The following is a 16,639-nucleotide window of genomic DNA, read 5'->3' as shown; positions in this document are numbered from 1 at the left end:
ACACGCCTGGAGCTCTGGTGTATGGTTATCTTTCAGCCTCCCTCCCTCTCGTGCGAATCTGACTTCGGCAGTATTCACAATGCTCCCTCTGACCTCTCTACGGAGGTGCTTCAGCTTCTTATTCACAAGACCGTCTTATTTGCCACCAAGCCTGTCTCCTGGACGCCGTCATGAATCCTCCCCAACTCTCCACCCTCTGGCCTCGAGGCCCAGAGGCTCCACGCCTGGCAGTCTGGTGCAGAAGACTCGTCCTTTCCTATTCTCATTTTGCAAACGTTTCAGCCGGAGCCCACAGCGGCAACCACCTTCAAACATTAATAGGCTCTGTGGAGCATCTCTGCACGTGTCCGGTAACATCTGCGACAGTGCCGGTGTGTTTTACACGATAAAATATAATGAAACTCCTTGACCAAGAGAGGGTCTTCATTGATTAAATGCCCGTCCATCACCAAGCATGTCTCTTCGGGGGTGGGTGTTGGCATTTCTCCTCAAATCTCGCTACCCTCAAAGGCACACCTGTCACTTGTGTTTGTTTGCATCAAAGGTGCTCCTCTGCTCTGTGTTGTGTGAACACCCCCATTCCCCCCTTAGTGAGGTGTGTATTAATAAAAGAGACATACTGATCCATGTCCTTCTCTCACAGTGTGCCACAACTCGGCGGCGGTGCAGCTGCCACCCCCTCCCCCCGGAGCAGTCTACCGTGTGCGGGATGTTGTTCCTCCGTGTTCGGTCTCCTCCCCGCCCCTCCGCCCTCTCTCTCTCCGTCTCCTTGCTATATTCGCATAGTACCTCCTCCTATGCCCCCATCCCACACACTCCCCTCCTAAAGCAAGGTTTCAATGCAGCCTCCCCGTGCCCTTGAAGGAGGGGGCGCCTGCTCGGTGTCCTGCAGGAGGGGCCGCTGCCTCTGTCAGAGCTCTGGGCTGCTGTGCTGGCAGGGAGGTGTCCGGTGCTCCTTCACTTCAAGGACCTCACGAAAAGCCTCTGAGGGAGCCACTGCGCCCTGAATATCAGCGTCTCATCACAAAGAGGTCGATCCCACGTGCAGGCACATTCCTGCAGTGCTTACCTCCTACACAGCCGCAGGTAAGAGGGGTGCACTGCTTGAGTCTATGAGGTGCTAATATAGCGCCTGAATGACAACCTATGGAAAGGCTCAACTAAACGAGGGGGCTTTGCGAAACAAGGGGATGCTTTGTGTTTGAACAGTTTAATTGCTTTGAATTAAGAATGTTTTGGGAAGTAAATATTTGAAGATATGAACATAATTGTCTACAATAAAGACTGCCCCTACCTAGGTAGAATCCTCTCCTCTGGTGAATGACCTGATGCATGGCTGCCCTGGAGCTCTGTCTTGGGTGAGTAAAGGTGCGTTCGGCTCACCGTCCGGGCGCTGCACCTGATGCCCCGCGCTGCACTACCCAGATGCTGAGGGAAGCTTTCAGCTGATGCGAAGCATGTGTACGCATTAATGTATGTATAGATGCTACGCGACAAAGGCAGCGGAGCGCTGAAATGAGCTCCGCGCCCGCTCTACGGGAGCGAATTCACTCAGCGCCTCGAGACTACCTCTGTGCCAGCTTTAAGTTTAGTAACGCAGTCTCAGACGAGAGCAGAAAAACACATGTTGGAGCGGCACTAAGAACCGACCTGCCGAAAAACCGCTCTCAGATGAGAGAGGCTGGAAAACGCAGTCTGCAATTAACATCCTATGCAGAAGGTCCGTCTTTGTATAACTCAGAAAACACTGATTTTAATGACCGAGGAGGCAGCCTGCGGTGACAGGGAGGGGCGGGTGGCATGTCCAGGGCCGGGACTGTGGCTTAACATGAGGGAAGTTCTGTAGACCTGGAGAGGCCATGCCCAGGGCAGTGTGACTGCGGCTCCGACAGAGGACAGGGTTACGCATCCCAGGTGTGTGTGAGAGGTTATTGCAGAGTAGAGTATGAGGGCCTGGGTGATCAGGAGGGCGTGCCTAAGAAACTGTGAGCAGAGCTATAGTTTTCTGTCAAGCACGGCAACAAAGATTCATCCCACAGCACCCCCTCACCAGCATTTGGACAGGGTTCATCTGCTGCATGAGGCAGGCAGAAGGCCACACAATGCACCAGAGGGCCGTTTCTCCACTCTTCTCAAACCCCACCTCATCCTCCAACGTGCTTTCCATTGTCACTGATATCCGCCACTTGTTTATTACCACTGATACTCCTTTTAGCCACCTTTGCCAGGATGAAAAGCTGAGCCATTCTTCTTGGGTATTTGAGACAGTGACTTTCAGCTTGAGCACAGCTCTCTACATAGAGAAACCTTTGCACCTAGTGTATCCTATCATCGTGCACACGTGTAAATGCACTTTCCCACCATGTATATAGTATGTATACTTGATTGACATAAACGCCCTATTTCACCCAGCGACATGACCTCGCTGCTATTTTAGTAGTCGCTTTTTAAATATGTCTGGCTGAAGGGTTTTAACAGAGCGTCAAAATACAATTTCTCTGTCAGAATTATCTTGTGATTGGAGCACGCATCCCATGTGTTATCAGTGAGTAGAAGTCATAGGTGCCTGCCGTGACTGGATTTTGAGGGTATGGTGAAAGAATGTATCCTCTTAGAAACTGGGAAACGTTGTCGTTTTTAGTCCCCTCCCAAATTGACCTCTGTCATTATCCCCATTCACGGTGTCCAGAAACTCATTCTTTTTAAATGTTGCATTGCTCGCTCTTCAGGTGCTTTCAGCCCCTGCCGGTGGGAGGGGGCTGCTTCGTCGGGTGGTTTTCTCGCACCTATTTATTTACCTGCTAATGATAGGCCTGGCCTCAGGGGGCGGTCTCTGCCCGCAGGCCGGTGCTCAGAGCTCTGGTCGCGAGCTGCAGAGGAAAGATGATTGGGAGGGGAGAAGGGTGGGTGGGGGGATCGGGTCAGAGACCAGCTACCCCTTTCAAGGCGGGGGGAGGGAACCGGGAGCCAGCGGTCTGCTGCCACCTAGGACAGATCCGTTGCTTCCACCACTGTTACGCGTGCTTGCTGGAAAATGACACCCGACTTCTCTCCTCCACACCCAAATCTCCCTCTATCCACCCAGCGCCCTTATTCTCCCTCAATTGCAGCCTCGTTCCCAGTACTCCAAAGCATCGACCTCTCTTTTCACTTCAACGCCTGTCTTTCCTGTAGTTTTATTTTGTGTCACGCGCCTGTTTGTAATCTGCCTCCCAATAAACCCTCCGTTTGCATCGCCCACCAGCCCACACCTCTCTTCTTTCTTTATTTTCTCAATAACCTCTGCCACGTCTTCTTTTGTGCTCCCCATTCCCTGCCTCCTCCCTCCATCCCTAGCCTTCCCCCACCCACTTTAACGAGACCTCCTTCATTCTGTAATTTCTCCTTTCAGTGGCGCTTTCTTTCCCCTCGTTTAATTCTGTCTTTCTTGACTCGTTATTGGTTTCTCTCTGCCTGTCTACCGATATGCGGTAGTTCATTCTGCACGTCTTTCATGTTCTTCGAATATCTGATCACTCTGTACCACACCTCACCCCCCTCTCTCCTTCCACATCCCTCCGACCCAGTTTGAACCCCATTATCTCTTCACTCTTTCCTCCTCCTGTTTTGCCCTCTCCCTGCATATTTGGCTCATTGTGTCAGAAATAGTTTGACAGCGTTCCCATTTCTTCTTTGTGCGGATTTAAACACAGAGGTTCACACAAAATACATCGCCCTCTGTGGAAGTCTATTTATAACTAAATTGGGAGAAACTGAGTTCAGTAAAGCCAGCAATTAAAGCATTTCTAAGTGAATGCAGTAGACACGGTCGCGTAACCGGTGCTGTGGTTATATGCTCCATTTCTAGACAGACGAACAGAGCTGGACTAACAGCACTGCCGCAGTTGTGCACCAACATGTCCGCACTATGGGGCATACTTAAACTTTTTGATGCAAAACTGCACTAATGAAGTTTTGCACCAAAAAGTTTACAGCCGGCTTGCGCCATTCCTGATTGCCAGCCAGGTGCCATATTTATGGAATGGCTCAAACTGGCGCTAAGCTTGGGCTAGTGTCAACAAAAATGACGCTAGCCGGGTGCGGGTGGCAGTATGGGAATAGGAGATTGTGCATCAAAAAATTACGTTAGGCTGGTTAGCTGCAAAAAACTGCCTCTAACCAGCCTTGCGTCATTTCCAGGTGCACAGCCATCCTAAAACATGACTCCTGTCTTAGAAAATACAGGAGTTATGCCCACCACCCCAATGGCCAGCACAGGGGACCAGTGTTCCCTCAGAATGGCCATTGCACCCAGTGCCATGCAGGAGGGCCCTTCTTGGTCTCACAATGGCACTTAAAAAAAAAAAAAAAAGTACTTACCTAAACTTACCCTACTTACCTGGAATGGGGTTCCCCATCCTCTGGTGTCCCTCTGGTGTGGGTGGGGGAGTTCCTTTGGCTTGGGGTGGGCCCCTTTCGATCCATTCCATGGTGTTTGTCCTGGTCTGACCCAGGCATTAAATAAAGCGTTAAGTAAGCTTAACGCCATTATTTGGGTCCACCTCCCACCCGTGCTTCATTTTAGCACGGGGGATAAATATAGCACAATTTTTTGGATGGGAACGCCTACCATGATCTCATTGACGCAAACTCCAATATTTTGACGCTAGACGGGTCTAGAGTCAAAATATAAATATGGAGTTAAGATTGCGCCAAATTTGCGTACAAAAAATGACGCAAATTCAGTGCAGAGTATAAATGTGCCCTTATATGCATTTCAAGGGCGCTAGAGCATATTTCCTAATACATTTATGCAACTTAGCAAGTGCAAAACATATTCTCAACTGACCAGTATGACTACAGCATTTCACATCACTCGGTCATCAAAATGTCAGTGTATAATTGTACCAACATCTGTTCAATCAATCCTTTTTATAACAGTTGTTCCAAAATGACATTATCACTGATGTAACTTATGCAACACGGCCCAAGAGACCCACTCTCAAACGTGACTTTATCTCTTCACAGTAAGATAGAAAAACCTCAGGACCACAAGTGCTCACGTGCAGAGCAAGAGACAGTGGTACTCTGTCAACTCATCATTTGGTGGTTGGGTAGGGAGTTTACATGAGACACAAGAGGTGGATTTGGAATCCGGGATATAGCTTCCATTGGTGCAGTAGGTGCAGTGGAACCAGGGCCCAGAGGCCTAAGTGGCCCACTGATGGTTCATTTATTTTGTAGTTCAGACAACAAACAGGTGTTAATGCCCTTCCTTGCACTGGGTGCAGGGTACCCTGGCTAGCCCATGGTTACAATGGTAACAGACAGACTCTGTGGTGGAGTGAGTGCAGGACCTGAGGACAGTGAGTGCTAAAGTGATCAAACCTACTCACAGCCGAACCTGCCAACAAACAGGAAGTGTTTATACAAGCAGACTGGACCAGACTAGCATGTACATCCCAAAAAGGTCACAGACATAACCAAGAAAGGAAAAACTACAGAAGGCTTATAAAGTAAACGGTTCATTAAAGTGCGTGTGTGGTCTGCAGCTTATATACTCACCGCAGACTTGCTATGAACTGCGTGGGACACGGGTGAATCCCAGCAAGACAACTAACCATCCACCCATACTGAGCAATAATAACACCAATCGAGCCTAAAACTGGTGGAAGTTTAGTATTAAGTGCTATATAAAAGAAGGTATTAACATAAAGTTTGATCACATCACCCCCTATTGCATTAACCCCACTGTCAACCCAGGATTTAATGCAGGATTGAATTCAAACTTTGTTACCTTGCATAGGAAGCCACAGGCCACAACAATCTGCTTTTCTTAGCATAATTGATCTCCACTGCTGGTGAATTGAGGGGTCTTACTAGCTGAAATACCCTTCAACTGAAGTATCTAAATTCAGGACAACATTCGCCCTAAAACAACCCTTCTACAGGGGTGTTACTACCTCTTGGAAGTCCCTACTCAACATCAGGATTAAGCCCACCCTTCTTAACATCAGAAAATGTCCTGAAAGCCTTCTCTTCTGCTAATTCCTAAACCATTCCCAGCCCAAACTTTGACATTCTACAAAAAAACTGTTGTTGTTAAGCGTGCCTTGCTTTCTCCTCTTACTACTCTTATAGTTCTCTTATAGTTCAACACCTTTTAAAGGTGCTCTGTAAAGTGAACATGCTTTACATGTAAAGTATCCTTGGCTAAAACCTAATGGACAGGGAGTAGGTGGTGGTGCAACTGTGTGCACAGACTTTCTGCACCCCAGGACACTTTGGAATTACAGAAGGGGCTGTATGTGCTTGTACAGACCTTTCAGTAATATGGATCATGCAGCACTAAATATGAGTTGGTGCGATCAGAAGGAGCTATGCCTTCATTTGCCTGGGAGCCTAGCACCATGCAAATGACATAAACCTTTGCATTTTAGCATCCAGCATGTTACAGATGTGGATGCAGAGGCAAAGATGCCGGCAGGAGGTGCACTGACAGTATCTCGCATTGAGGTGGTGAAGACTTAATGTACCTTTTGGGACGGCCAAATGGGTCCAAGCAACCCCCCAAGAAATCCTATTGCAGACAGGTGCATTCATTCACTTGTCACGCTTGTGGGGAATCCCTGTCCCACTTTAATAGGCAGACTGAATTGTCACCTGCAGTGAACGGTGGATCGTCGGCTTCAAATAGCCATACTACCTTTCACTAATTATCTGTCAAGGCAGGTGTGAGTTTTTGCCTTCGTCTGAACAGCACATAGAGGCCCATATTTATAGGCCCCTAGCTCAACAGGAGCGTCACTGTTTGTGACGCTCCTGTGGCGCTAAGCGCAACGCCGTATTTACAAGGTGGCGTTAAGCCACTATTTGTGGCTTAAAGCCATCTTGTAAATACGGCCCCTTTCCACGCAGCACTGCGTGTGGAAGGGGCGTGCATGGGTGTTGCTCTGGGTGTGCCACAGCAACACCCATTGTATTCTGATGCTGCCTCAGATTTATGAAATTTCATAAATGTGAGGCAGGGGCAAAATCTAACGCGACCCCCACGGGTGGCGTTTGCAGGGCGCAACGAGGAGTAATACTTTTATTGTTTTTTGCTTTTTCTATGCATGCTGCATTCTGCAGCACGCATAGAAAGAGCTAAATGCCAGAAATGATTGTTTATGCAGGAAGGTGTCCCTTCCTGCACATAAACAATCATTTGAAATTACGGTTTGGCACTTCTATGTGTGCTACATTGTGCAACACACACAGAAGTGCCAAAGCGCTATTAGTGATTTGTTTATGTACAGGAAGGGACACCTTCCTGCACATAAACAATCATACCCCTCAACACAGACATCCTTGCACGATGGTGCAAGGATGCCTGCGTTGGCGCTGACTTCTAAATTTAGCGCCAGCGCAGGGGAAATCGCAGGGGTGTGCCGTATTCAGTTAAATGCGGCACACACTTATGTTACTAAAGTGATGCAGCGCTGTCAATTATGGCGCTGCACCGCGCTGCGCCACTTTTCAATAATTCTGGCCCTCAGTGTAATAAGGTGCACTGTCCCTGTCAGTGCCTTACACACTCAGTCAAGGGTGTGATGTTGCGCAGAATAGGACCGAGCATCCTGCCTATAAGGCAGCTTGAAGTGCGCTATACAAGAATGTTACATACATAAAAAATCTTTAATGCACTCCGAGGTACTGTTTGTGGGAGATTCCAATATGTTAGCAAAGATCATAAACTGGATCACTGCATGGACGCCAAAGATTCCATTGTCTCCTTCGAAAGGTTTCTTTGGCAGATCAAATAGCAAGTATTGCACGGAGGGAAGATAGAAGGAGATGGCTTAACATGCTACAGGTTGTCTGTTGTGGCCGGTCACTGAAATTAAGGTTGACATACGAAGGCTAACATCCAGCAAGGTTTTATGATAGACCGGACGAACATGCGTGAAGTGAATTTACGTGAAATTAGTTTTTTTCTTTATTTTTTGGTCATTTTAAAAACAGCACTTTGGATCAAAGTGCCTAACACTAACAGGTCTGGAACTCAAGCCGAGGCCACTCTGTTAGAATGTTACCTTCTATTTATTCACTTTTCCACTTTGCACCCTGAAGTCGATGCCACAGAGAGAAGTCAAATGAGCCCCAGAACATGGGCTGCTTTGAAGGTCCGGGAATCTATCCAAGCTTTCACAGGCATTGAGCGTCTCATGTTCCATACAGAGGGTGTGGACGCTTTCTCTATTATGGACTACACTTAGCTTTCTACCAGATGGTTTTGCCATCAAAGATTCTGTAGGCCATAGGCTGCTCCGAGTGGCCGAATACCTTGATTTAATTTAAGTACAAAATATTTTTCTGTGCAAATTTACATTTTCACTGCAGCCAACAAAGAAATGGAGGACCTTAATGCATGTGGGTATACCACAGGATAATCTTCATGGGACGGAAACACATTTTACCATCTTGACAAGGTCTTAGCCAAAACAGCAATCCTGATCGTTAAAACGCCTAGGGACCAGGACCTCTGGGGCAAACTTTGTATAGATCTACCCCATGAGAAGGCATTTAACCCTAGAGCAAAGCATCTACGTCTACATAAATGGAAAGAGAAGCTGGAATTATGTAGACGAAAGGGAATCAATTTGAGGTGATAACAGCTACAGTGACTAACACTGGAGGAGAAGCCCAATCTACTCCTGTGTCTAGCGACCTTTCCTCAGCTACCATCAATGGCCCCCACCTCATCACTCGCTGCTAACCTCGCCGAGGACATCATCACAGTCTCAGACTAATCTAGAAGACAAACCAAACCTCATAATAGATCACCTAACATATTCTACTCTAACCAGGGTACCAAGGTAGCTTGGCAGTACAATAAGGGTTATAATGTTATACCAGTGAACTGGAATAGATGGGTCTGTCATCAAACGAATCAAAGCATTTTATAACTAACAGAATCAATACAGAAGCCATTATTGCATTTGTCATTGGTACCCACATGGGATAGCACAAGATCTGCTCTAACACTGTTTTCTTTAGTGCCATTACCCTAGTTCTAACAAAATTGTGTAGTAATTGTGGGTTCAATTATTTCAGCTATGCTGATGATGCCCAGACCATCCTGTAGTTGACCTATTAGTAAACAGGGATTCATTTGGCTAACCCAAGTGCCTTCTAACTTTAGTAAAAAAAACGACGAAACATTGGAAGAAACTAAGAACCAAATTTAATATTCTTTCAAGCAGTGTAGCGCAGCAAGCCAACTTGCTGTACTGCATGAAAGGAAAAGGGCAAGAATGCACCCTGTTTTACTATTATACAGTGCATTCCTCTCCTTTTCTAGCACTGGCGCACTTTCGGCTGCCTAGCACAAATGCAGGCACTCTTGTGTCATGGGTGCCTGTGTTGTAGGCAGGATTGCTTTTTCCTGCGTGACAAGAAGAGAGCATGAGAGCGCCATATCTACAGAGATATGGCCCTCCCCTCTATCTAGCGTCAGCACAGAATTTTGCTGCTGAGATCCACACACACACCTTTGTGCCATAGTGCAAGTGTGTGTGAATCTAGCATATGTTTTTCAGTGGGATGGTTCCCTTCTAGCACAGGCTTGCATCAAAATCCATTGCCCCTGCTAGCGTCATTCCATAGCGTCAGCCAATGGTGCAAAGGACAGGCTAGCGTCTACAGAAAAGACGATAGCGGGGGGGAATAGGTGGCAGCAGGGGAAAGACGTTAGTTGGCCAGAAATGACGCACTACCACCCAAAAATGACTCCTGTATTTGTAAAGACAGGAGTCATGCCCACCACCCCAATGGCCAGCACAGGGGAGCAGTGTCCCCTGGGAATGGCCATAATCCCCAGTGTTATGCAGGCCCATATAAGGGGCCCCCAATGGCACTGAAAAAAAAATACTTACCTCTACTTACCCAGGATGGGGCCCCCCATCCTATGACGTCCCACTGGTCTCTGGTGTGGGTGGGGTTGATCCTGGGGCTTGGAGTAGGCATCTGTGGGCCCATTCCACGGAGTTTAGCCATGGGAATGGGTCCACAGGTCCCCTAATGCCTGGTCAGACCCAGGAGTTAAATAATGGTGCTAACTAGGCTTAGCACCATTATTTGAGTCTGCCTACTCCATGTGCGTTATTTTTGCACCAGAGTATAAATGAGGTGCTAGGGGGTTAGCATGATATTGTGGATGGGAACGCCTACCTTGCATCTAATTAGCACAAGGTAGTTTGCTGCATCCACAAAATAGTGCTAACCCCTATATTTTGGCGTTAGACAGGTCTAGCGTCAAAATATAAATATGGAGCTAAGTTTGCACCATTTTAGCATCAAAATGTATGATGCTGACACGGCGCAAACCAAAAATAAATATGCTCCTATGCGTAGACAACTTATAAAAAATGTCTTCTTTGTGTGCATGCTATACAGTGGAGCACACATGCAAAGTCAGAAAAGAAAGGAGAAATGAAAGGAGAAAGACAAATAGAAAACAGTTCTCCTTTTAATACCTGATTTCAAGTGCTGCTAAACTGTGGCACAAAACTCTGTCTCAAATGTTTGGTAGATAGGGTGTTGCATCAAAAACCATAGGTGGTTGCTTGGGAACGCACATGTACCACCCTGTGAATGTCCTCTTGATGCTAAGTAAAGCAAAGGTGTGTTTTGCACTGGTTTGCGTTACTTTCAGACCACCTTCCAGCGCAAAATACGTTTTGCACTGGAAAGTAAATTTCTAAAAAAACATTTTGTGCTGGCTTGCGTCACTTTTGTGATGCAAACCCAGCATAAAATGTCAGTAAAAAAGGCTCTTTGGTGTTTAAATATACACAAAGCACCGAGCTGTTCTGGCTCTCCTTCTACTGAGCTCACACAAAACAGAGATAGAGAGAGCAGAGCATCAAACGTGGGTCCCAATTACAATGGTCTGGACTCCACGTTTCTCAACCTTACCTCTAAGACACTGCCAACATATAGAGTGCATATGTGACCAAAGCGGGGGGACAGGGCTTTATAAAACCACCAATAAATAGATATTTTGTATAGGCCTTTTAGATAAGATCTATTAAGGTGCGCTATTAAGCACAATCAGTGCCACTAGAATAATGGGATTATACGGTCTTGGCCGTTTTGCTCATAAATATGATTCACCACACTCACCAAATAATCCATCATCTAATTCATACTTAAAAAAATGTGTTCTTACCTAAACCTAATCAAAAGTTATTTAAATTGCTGCATACTGGGTGCAACGATGCATCAGACTCTTCACAAAAGTCTGTTGGCTTTAGTCAACTGTAAAGACGCATTTAACCAGGCAGTTGATCGACTGAAGAAAGGGTTTGGTCTGTATCAAGAAACGAAAACCTTAACTACCCCCACATAATCGAAACTTTGTGAATAAAAAGCCTCTTTCTACGGTATGACTATTTATTTTTTTTAAACACATTTTATTGAAATTTGAGTTCAACCGTTGCAACTACATAGGAATGGTAAAATGCCGAAATTTACACAGCTCATGTTAATAGAGCTAACTTCGCTAGATATTACACAATATTGATTGTCATCGTATGGTTATAACAACGTTGAAAGCTATCCAAGGTTAACGTATACCAACCCCTTCTCGCCCCCTCCAGTGGTAACTGCTTTTCAAATACATATAAGTGGGGGGAGAAGGTAGGCACGGTATCTCTCTTGTCAGAATGCTGTAACAAGATAAAGGACTACCCCACTCTACTCGTAACTGTCCCCCAATTCCCCGCCTGTCCCTGCCCTATGTAGCAGTATCTTACTACGCCCGTGGTCGTGTGCTTTCTAGGAGTCATGCTTGATGTAACACTGCCCTGTCTGCTACGTCAATTCTCCTGTGGATGTGTGAATATATTGTTTCGTCAGTTTGTGGGTGCAGTGACTGGCTCAGTTCTGTCCGTGCGATGAACCGAGGGCCCTTCATGCAGTGCTATAGTGATCTGCTCCCAGGCCTCCTTCAACTCAGGGGAGCCTCTTCCCCGCTCAAGCTCTGTGTGTTTTACTAATCTTTCACTTTCTGCCCATTTCTTTAGCTCTCTCTTCCAATTTTGAGGGTTGGGACCGATCGGGCTTTTCCAGTTCTTCGTCAGTTCTCTTTTAGCTAAGATATATGCAAGGTCCTGGAGCCCAGTAACTGCTTTATGTGTGCCATCCGAGGTCAGCAGGAAGGCACTGGGACGATGAGGAGAGGGTTCTGCACTGCCCATCTGCCAGTGCACTCCGATGGTGCATATGAGCGCTCGGTGCAGCAAGAAGTGGCCCTGCGGGAGGTCATGTTCCTTTCGGGAGTCTTCGAAGGGCAGGAGGCTGTCCTCTCTGTATAGGTCGCCCATTGGTATGGCCCCTGCCTCCTCCTAAGCCATCAGTCCCCTCCAGTCTCCTGCCCGAGGCAGCCACCAAAGCCAGGCCATTGGTATCTCAGGGGTATAAGGCGTTGATAGTCCTGTTTTTTGGAGACAGTGCCTCCAGCTCCGACGGAGGACGGCAATCTCAGGAGCTCTGGACTCAAGCCAGCATGGTTAAAAAATATTCCAGCGAGTACCGATGTGGGGGAGTCGTTGAGACGCCGTTCTCCACCCGGCCCTGCGCTCCGCCACCCATCGGACCAGCCATTGCAGCTGGGCCGCCAAATAGTAGGCCTCAAAGTTGGGAACCACCAGCCACCCCGCCGCTCGAGGTTGCTTCAAAGTGGTCAATGTCACTCTGCATCTCCCCCCTCCCCATGTGAATGCCGTGATTATCTGAACACCGCTATCGGCACCCAAATCAGCAGAACCGCAAAGTAGTACAATAGCCGCGGCAACACCACCATCTTAATAAGCACTATCCTTCCAGCTACCAAAAGCGGAAGCGAGCTCCAGAAGCCTATGCTAGATCTCAGGGCCCTAACGGCTCCCCCTATATTCCCCTCTAATATGTCTGACTTAGAGTGATACACGCGAACTCCCAAGTAAGGAAGACACCGGAACTCCCATGTTACATTTCCCAGCCCATTCAGTGGATAACAGTTCGCAGCCAGTGGGAACAAGAATGACTTTTGCCATTTGACTTTCAGGTCTGTTAACTGGACGAATAGCGCCAATAGAGCCTGGGCTCCCTCCAGCGCCAGACCAGTGTTTTGTAAAAATAAGAGCAGGTCATCCGCATAGAGTGCTATCACATGGGGTCGGGTACCCTGCACCAACCACCAATACCAGGTGGCGGCCCGAGCCTGGGCAGTCAAAGGCTCCATTGCCAAGGCGAATAACAGCGGTGAAAGGGGACAGCTCTGCCTAGTGCCCCTTTCCACCGAATACTGCTCCGATATGATTGTCCCATTCCTAACCCTCGCCTTGGGATCTGTGTACAACAGCTTTGTCCATTTGATGAAGCCCTCCCCCAAGCCCATATGGGCGAGAACTCCACATAAGTAATCCCATTCCAAGCTGTCGAAAGCCTTCTCAGTATTTACTGCCAGCACTGCCGACGTAGGCAAGAGTGGGGTGATGGTATCTTTAATATGAAGAACTCGCCTTATGTTCTGGGCGGTATTCCTAGTGGGAATGAATCCCGCCTGGTCAGGATGGACTAAATGTGTCATATGTGGTAGTAATCTTGTTGTCAATATTCGGTTTAGGATTTTATAATCCGAGTTTAGCATGGATAGAGGCCTATAAGCCCTGCTATCGTCAGGCGGTTTACCCGGTTTAAGCAGTGGAACCATCAGGGCTTCTTTTGTAGAGTTTGGGAGGTGTCCTGTTGCGCGTGCTTCATTGTACAATTACATTAGCTTAGGGGCCAGTTGCTGTGCATATGTAGCATAAAACTCAAATGGCAAGCCGTCTTTTCCTGGGGTTTTCCCCTGAGCTAACCCTGTAATGGCTTCTCTAATTTTGGACATCTCAATGTCATTCCCCAGGGCGTACCTCTCCGCATCACTGAGGGTTAGTTACGGCAGTGTTGCCAGGAATTCCCTTTCCTCGGCCCCCACCCCATGCGGTGCGCTGGCATGTAGGGTGGTATAGTATTCAAAGAAGTGATGATTGATTTCAGCCTGTTGGTAGAGCTTGGCTCCCAACGGGGTAGTAACCTCTATAATAGGGGACCCACGTTTAGCAGGGTTGGCCAACCATGCCAGCAACGCTCCTGTCTTATCTCTTTCCGCGTGCACCTTTGCCGCTTATTTTTTCTAATCAAAGCAGCGGAGTGTCTCTGTGTATTCCACAACCCTTGCCTCGGCTTCCCGTTTTCCCCTGCAATTCTGTGCGGCCCGGGGTCAGTCTCTTTAATGATCGGAGCTCTTTCTCAGCTATGTCTATATCTCATAGCAAGGTCTTCTAATCCCCATGGATGCAGATACACAGCGGCCTCATACCACCACCTTGAATGCTTCCTGCAGTGTTTGGGGGGAGAGGGACGTGGGTTCGTTATCCTCAAAGTAATGTGTGCTGTGTCCGCTTATTTGGTCGCGAAATGAGTGATCTTCGAGGGAATCTGGTTTAAGTCACCATATGGGAATGCATGAGATGGCCTTTGTCCATGACATGTGCAAAAGTACGGGGTTATGATCGGATATTGTTCTCCCCAAGTATTCTACTCCTCGTGCCTGGGTGTGTACCTCTGGGGTGCATTAGAAAGTGTTGAGCCGCACATGTAAGTCATGCACAGCAGAGTAGTAAAAATAGTCCCTGGTAAGTGGATTGAGAGTTCTCCAGGAGTCTAACAGCTGCCACTCAGTTTACCATTCCAGGAACCTTTCAGCTAATGTGTTTACTGAGAAGCCCCTCAACGGTGAGTGGTATCTACAAAGTCCAGGGTTGGCCACACAGTTAAAATATCCCCCAATCAGTGCCACTTGCAACATGTGGGGTGCTAATGTGTGCAATAACTGATCTAGAAACGTGCTTTGATCTATATTATGTACATACACATTTATCAGCGCTATGTCCCGTCCTCCGAGTCGACCAGTGACCACAACAAAACGCCCATTAGCATTTATTAGTGTATTGGTAATTTGAAATGGCACTCCTACCTTTATCCAGATTTAAGTGCCCCTTGCATATGCTGAATAGGTTGTATAGAATAATTGGCCCCTCCATCTCCTTTACAGTGCTTCGCCCTCCGCTGCCGTTAGGTGGGTCTCCTGTAGCATCACTATATGAGCGCCCCTTCTACGTAAATAGGAGTAAACTTTGTAATGTTTAGCCATGTTGTGCATGCACCTCATTTTCCAGGAGACCACTTTATATTCTTGTGGATCACCCATTAGAAATAATCAACACTTTAGTGTCCCTGCTCGTCCGCCCTTCAAATGGGAGTCTCATGTCGTAATTAATAAGGGCCGTAGTTCTCCTACAGGTGTGGCAATTGGCGGGTCCCCCGATAACAAACAAAAACAACCCCAACTCCCCTTCCCCAGGACAGGAGTCATAACAATTCCCTATCCAAAATATTACAAACCAAAGTCAATACTTGATAGGTGGGTGAAGGTGACACTCCAGCCGCGTGGACCTCACAGCTCCCGGGTGGTCTCCGTTAATATTGTGCAAGCCTTACTTCTCGTTTACTTGTTAGAATGCTGTGGCTTCATTGCTTCGGGTCCCACAGTATAGACGTCGGTGCCTGGCCATCCTGTCATATTATATTCTCCGATGTTCCTGGCGTCACTACCTGTAGTTCCAGGGTCGTAGCCGCTGAGCTCTCAGACTCTGCATCTGAGTCCGACCCTCTTGTACCTTTCGGTGTCCCCGTGGAACGTGGGCTGGTATTCCCTCTGCTTAAGGAGGCTACTGCCGCCATGGCCCGCTGTTGCTCTTCCCGGACCTCCTCCGAGGTGGGTGCCGTACCCCCCCTCTTGGGTCCTCTAAACCGGCGTTGTCTGCTCCTGGTTCTGGGACCCCGAGGCGCCTACTCGCCCATGGGGCCTCCCGCTCATCCAGCCAGGCTCTCGCCTCTTGGGGTGTGTGAAAGAATCATGCTCTGTGGCCGTCCGCCACCCTCAGCGTGGAGGGGAATAGCATAGTGTACTGGATGTTTAACATTCGTAGTTGTTCTCCACTCTTATTTCCCCAGCTTTTCTGGCCTGTGCAAGAATGTGGTTGTGGTCTTTATAGTGCAGTAGTTTGGCCACTACCGGCCGTGGCGGTGCCCCCGGGGTGGGAGCCCGCGCAGGTACTCTGTGTGCTTTCTCAAAGGAGAAGAAGCGCGACAGTCCATCTGGTGCTACTGCCTTGGCTATCCAGCACTCCAGGTACTCAGGTAAGTCTCGTTGTTCAACTCTCTCGGTAAGGCCCACTACCCAGCTGTAGTTCCTCCTGGACCTGTTCTCTGCGTCCTCAGCACGGGCAACTAGTGTCCCTACTTGTTTCTCCAGGGGAGTTATCCGGTCCCTCGCAGCCTCCACCTCAGATCTAAGTTCCTCCATTGTTCTTTCTGTTGTTGCCGCCTGCCCTGCGAGACGACGTTGGTCCTCCCGCAGTAGGCCCAGATCCACTGCCAGCGAGTCAATTTTGGATTCCAGGCTTTCCTTGGAGAAAGTAATTGACTGCATTATGTCTCCCACCGAGGGGGCACCAGCCGGATCCCCAGTGGTTGCGGATTGCGTTGAAGTGGCAAGGGGGGGATATAGGATAGCACTGTTGTGCAC

General features: G+C 48.0%; 1 protein-coding gene across 1 annotated transcript in view; it reads left to right on the top strand.

Annotated features, from left to right (window-relative positions):
• The first annotated feature begins 831 nt into the window (after positions 1–831).
• PRSS35 (serine protease 35) overlaps positions 832–16,639 on the top strand; it is a 57,545-nt gene continuing 41,737 nt past the window's right edge. The window contains exon 1 of the mRNA XM_069235608.1: positions 832–1,086. The gene's annotated coding sequence lies outside the window, so the exon portion shown is untranslated. The remainder of the gene's footprint in view (positions 1,087–16,639) is intronic.

This window comes from Pleurodeles waltl, chromosome 5, assembly GCF_031143425.1.
Source record: "Pleurodeles waltl isolate 20211129_DDA chromosome 5, aPleWal1.hap1.20221129, whole genome shotgun sequence".
NCBI classification, from domain to species: domain Eukaryota; kingdom Metazoa; phylum Chordata; class Amphibia; order Caudata; family Salamandridae; genus Pleurodeles; species Pleurodeles waltl.
The sequence above is the reverse complement of the archived record's forward strand: the minus strand, read 5'-3'. Positions and strand labels throughout refer to the sequence as shown.